Source organism: Panicum virgatum, chromosome 4K (assembly GCF_016808335.1).
Source record: "Panicum virgatum strain AP13 chromosome 4K, P.virgatum_v5, whole genome shotgun sequence".
Classification (NCBI taxonomy): Eukaryota; Viridiplantae; Streptophyta; class Magnoliopsida; order Poales; family Poaceae; genus Panicum; species Panicum virgatum.
Genome location: NC_053139.1, coordinates 26,014,379 through 26,020,048, shown reverse-complemented (window position 1 = coordinate 26,020,048; position 5,670 = coordinate 26,014,379). Strand labels below are relative to the sequence as shown.

The 5,670-nt window shown below is 45.8% G+C and overlaps 1 pseudogene; it reads left to right on the top strand.

Moving 5' to 3' along the window:
- Positions 1 to 295: 295 nt before the first annotated feature.
- On the top strand, positions 296 to 4,106 carry LOC120702042 (annotated as a pseudogene).
- The last annotated feature ends 1,564 nt before the right edge of the window (positions 4,107 to 5,670 follow it).

Here is a 5,670-nt window from a genome sequence, read left to right as displayed (position 1 = left end):
CATCTGGTTCCCAGCACATTGCTGATAATGCATCATGTTATTTTTCTACTACATGTTGTCTGTAACCGATGAAAATCGCATTCAATTGGATATCTTATTGGGTCCACATCAAATTAAGTAAAATCTTGTCAAATATGAAGACAAGACATGCATTATATGCGAAGAAAGATGCTTCATTGACAGTAAATAAGCGTATAAAGATCAATATAGCTAGAAATTTCTTCTTACAGATGCTTAATGGGCACGGGCGGCGGCGGCTGGGTTGCACGGGGCCGGCGGCGGGGGCAGAGGCGGGATGACGGGCGGGGGTGTCGCCAGGGCGGACGGGTGGCGGAGTCACCGGGGCGCAGCGGCGTCGAGGCTGACGGGCGGTGGGGGCCGGGCCACGACCACAGCGGGGGCAGAGGTGGGACGACAGGCGGTGGCGTCGCCGGGGCGGACGGGCGGCGGAGGGCGAGGGCAGGGGCAGTGGGGCCGGGCCAGCGGCGGCGGGTTGCGGCAGATCTGCGCGAGAGAGAGGAGACAGTGCTGGCCTGTCGGAAGTGGATAAGGGCAAGTATTACCGTTGGCCACCTCGGCCGACGTGAATACGTGCCACCTGGCGAAATTTGTTTCGCGTCGGCCAGGAAGCCAACGACAGCACGTGCCCCCTCAGCGGTACTTTTTTACGTCGGTCATAAAGCCGACAGTAAAAAAAATTCTGGCCGACGGGAACAAGTTTCCGAATTTTGAAAAAGCTGGCGCGGGGACAGTCAGGTACTCAGGTCGGCCAAAAATAGAAAGCCGACGCAAAAAAATTTATTAACCTCGGCTGTACTCTGACCGACGAGAATACACAGTGCTCACGTCGGGGCCGACGACAAAAATTTGGCCGACGGTGAATTACGCGATTCTTGTAGTGAAAGTACACCTATATCACGCACATTATCATTCACCTGTATTCTACGTACGTACAAGGTACACGCCACTTATACGTGAAGGGAAAAAAAGAAAAGAAAAGAAATACACCTCCATTCATCCTTGGGCAGGCTCCTCCCTTCTCCGCCCCAATCGGGATTCCCTGACTTGCTGAAGGCAAGTCAGGGAACACTGTAGCGGTGACTTCCGGTGTATTTCCGGCCGCCCGATCTGAGATGGATGGCCAGGATTGATTACTACAGTACCTCTGCTACAGTGTGAAACAGTACTTTTTGAACAGTGTTCCGTTAGAGAAGTTGGACCCTCTCCGCCCTCCCCACCTCCCTGTCGCCGCTGCTCCTTTCCCATCCCGAACTCCCGAGCCCGCAGCTACCGCACGCGCGCCCTCGTCCTCCACCCCCGCGACGCGCCCCATGCCCTGCATCGTCCGCTCGCCGCCGCCGCGTCCGCCCCCTCGCCACCGCGGCCGCGACGCGCCGTCCACGGGTTCTTGATTTCATCCCGTACTCGCCCGCGCCCGGGATTCTGCCTCTCATCTCGATTCCTCCCCGGCCCGCGCCATGCCGCCGGAAAGCAGCGGCGGAGAAGAAGGCCGCCGTCGCCGCGGGCGCGGGCGCGAGCGGCCCGCCCGTCGACTGGTGGGACGGCTTCTGCGCGCGGATGTCAGGTGCGTCTCCCCCTCCCTCGCCGTCCCGCTCTGGCGACAGGTGCGTGCGTGCTGCTGGTGGCCGTACGTCTGAACCAACTAAGATTTGGTGTGGATTGCGTTGCTCCCGAGCATCAGGTGGCGATTGATAGATCTAAGTCGTGTGACGAAGGGATTATGCCGCTGATCTTGTTGGTTTTGGGTTGCGGTAGGAAATATGCGTGATTAGCGTGGTGGTAATGCTGGAGCTGGAGCAATGCCACTGGCCTGATTCAGGCAGGGGTGGCTGTCGTCGTGTTCAGTCTTCAGTAGTGTTGCGCCGCGGTACATGAACAGTGAACACTCCAGTTAGTTTTAAGTGTCATTCGATTTTCTTATTAATTAGGAGGGGTAGAAACCAGGTTGCTAAGAATGAGCTCTGAGTTCTTCAGCTCTGTTCTGCTTACTCGGCTGGAAGTCTCAAAAAGTTCAGTTTTTTTTTTCAAGTTCATGTGCCCTCACTAGCTGATTGGCTAAAATCGCAGTGTAGTCTGAAACTAACATCCCATTCCTTCCTTTAATTTGACTAAAGCAGTGCTCTTGATCAGTTAGTCCATAGGACTGATGGCTAGATGACAGCTATTCTTGCTCAGTTGCGCTATGCACGTGGTAATAGCTAGCTGTGTGATTGAGTTCTGCATATGATGCAGCAGGATAGCACCACCAACATGAACCATTCTACGTTTGATTGATTGATTGCACAGTACATTGGACTTTCGTTTCGTTTTATTAATTTCTCAGAATTTGCAGGACTTCGCAAATCCTAATTTTGGTAAAGTAGAAAGATAGCATGATGGAGATTGTACATAAAGGGTAGTGTTGCTCTTTCTGTGTAATTTTGAGAAAGGAGATAGAACAGCTCCTAACTAAGCATGATCAGTTCCATAGCTTATTTCTGGGATATTATTCATAAGCTGTACTTCTCGTCCTAATGCACTTTCATAGGTCTTTTTCCTCAACATTGGATTACTCTGCATGAATCTTACTTAGCGCTTACGACTCGTATGATTATTATGAGTTTACGGCTTTCTGATTTGATGCATTCTAGCATGTTCAAAAATACCATAGGTTACTTTGTCTTGGATGCCAATTTTGCAGATTGCAATTTGATCTCCACTGGACAATACTTTTCTTCCAGTTTTAATAAAGCTAGACATAATGTTTGATGTAGTTCATTTGTGATAACTATGGTCACTTTAAACTCGATGTAAGAGAGCTCTTTCCTTACCAGTTATGGAAGCTATAACCAGCCCTATGTTTCCTTCTCAGGAACCTTATCTTCTACTGAGGATGCACACAGATTTGAGTCTGTATTCAAAATGCCAAGAAGAGCCTTTGGCTATGTCTGTAACCTGGTGAAAGATGAAATGATGGTGAGGTCCAGCAGCTATACCTTTCTTGATGGGATGATGCTGTCTTTGGAAGATCGAGTGGCCATTGCTCTACGAAGGTTGAACTCTGGTGGGTCACTGGTGAGTGGTGACTGTGGGATCTTCTATTGGCGTGAACCACTCGACTGTTTCGCTGATAACTTGGAGGTTCATTGAGGCCATGGAGGAGCGAGCAAGCCACCACTTGCGCTAGCCTGACTCTGGTGAAATGGAGAAGATCAAATCCAAATTTGAGAAGGTTCATGGTCTTCCAAACTGCTGTGGGGGTTGTGGATACAACACACATCACAATGTGTCTTTTGTCAGATGAACCAAACTGCAAGATCTGGCTTGATCAGGAGAGGAATCACAGCATGGTATTGCAAGCTGTTGTTGATCAGGATACGAGATTTACAGACATTGTGACTGGGTGGCCTGGTAGCATGAAAGAGTCGAGCATTTTGCACAGCTCTGGCCTCTTCAAGCTTTGCGAGAAAGGTGAACGGCTGAATGGCAGCAAGCTAAAGGTATAAGATGGATCAGAGATTGGGGAATACTTGATCGGTGACTCAGGCTATCCACTTCTTCCCTGGCTCCTCACACCATACCAAGAAAAGGACTTAACAGAGTCCAAAACAGAGTTCGAGAGGAGGCACTGGCCAAGTTCAAGGACACATGGAAGTTCCTGCGGGGGGAGATGTGGCGCCCTGACAAGCATAAGCTGCCCCGGATAATCCATGTCTGCTGCTTGTTACACAACATAATCATAGACCTCCAGGAGACAGCCGTGGATGAGCCTTGGGTGTCGTCCGGCGACCATGAAGCTAATTACAGGCAGCAGGTATGCCAGTTAGCGGATGAGAATGGCATGAGGGTGAGGGACAAACTGTCTGAGAACTTGATAAGCAGGTGATGGAGATGAGGGAAACTTGTGGGCGTATGAAATGAAAGAGAAGAGTGCCGTTGCACATTGTTTTTTTACCCTTTCAGGGTGCTCCGAATCTTTTTTTCATATTCAGTTTTGCAGAGTTGTAAATGAGGCAGATGAGGGCATCGGTTGTGACTAATCAAACTCACTGTAATCCACTTTAAAAGCTCTTGCAATCTGAAATCAATCTGGCTCCGTTGGTTTATCATGTTGGTCCCTTGGTGGTCCTAGAAATGGTGGGATTGCTCTTTTTTGCAAGTCTTTATGAAAATGAAATTGATATACAGGTAATGGTTGATGTCGTTTAAGCTAAACCTTGTGCCCTATAGATGCACATCTACTGCTTTTTGTTCTAGAAACTTGTACAAGGTGTAAGAGGTTTACGTTTGCTAGTTTTCTAAGAAAAAACAGACTTTTAGTTGCCTTCTGATTTCGGCTGATTTTGTTGTTTTCTTGTAGCAATGTGTATTTTTGTTGTTTTTTTGTAGCAATGTGTATTATTGTGGCCTATATGACATATTTTTTTTCCTGACGCTTCTATGTTTTGATGGACTTAGGTTGAATTTTTATTTTTTTTTTATGATGGTTCTTTTCCATTTTCTATCTGTGATCTTTTAAAAAAATGTTTTAAATAAACTGTTTGGCTTGATGAGAAAATGTAAGTTCACAAGAAAATTATTCGCAGTCATTAGGAAATATTCCATATCACAAGAAAATTGTTCTGCTTTCAAAAGCAAATATCCTAAACTAAACAAGTGTTTAGCATTCACAAGAAAATTGCTCGGATTCACAAGATCTCGTAAGAAATGATTTAGCTTCATAAAAATGTTTTAAAATGTTATCCAAATTTATTTAAGTGGCATCTAATTGTGAAGCTAGGAACATATGATAGACAATCGAAGTTTGATTTGGTAGCGATAACTTTTAATGTATGTTTTTGTGCGGGACACGCATGGAACAATTGTCGACTCACATGGAACAACAGTATGAAGTCATATTTAGGACAACAATTGTCGACTCTGAGTCCTGTATAAAAATCAGGGAGGCAAAAGCACAACACATCAGATTATTGAAGTTATCTATACGACATCAAATTTCTAGTCAACCTAAGTTAACGAGAAGCCTTCCTGCACTGACCCCTGGCTTTTATTATAGACGGGTTTTCCCCCAATGGCTTTTATTGGGCTATTCATCAGTTCAGCCCAATTCCAATAGGACCCCCATGCCTCATTAGTCCATACCGTACCACAAAGAATACCTATGGTTAAAAGAGTAAACCCTAGATTAATGACACAATAAAATAATTAATTCTAAATAAAGTAAAAAAAAGACCTATATCATAATTTTCTAATTTTTTCTACATAGTAGTCTAAGCTTCTCAATGAAGATAATTAATTCGGTCGATGAGGTCAGACTCTATTATGGATTCGTAACCACATTCTCCATAGGTCCCTCTTAGATCTTCTTTTTCCAATCTTGGGATAGGGAAGGTGATATTCACGACAATTGGTGGTTTCATTATGGGGCAGCTCATAATCTTCATATCGATCTATTATCTACCTCTGCATCTATTCTTTCTTAGCTCAACGGTTGGAAGATCCATCCAATTTAGTTATATCATAGACTCAAAAAATGGGGTTTGAGTGTGACTGAATCTCTCCCCCCTTTTGCCATTCTTGTTCTCTTTGTCCACCAAATTGTCATTTGTTTTCCCCGTGGTGTAGGCATTTTGGGTTTTTTTCTTACTTCTTTTCTTTTCTTATTTTCAT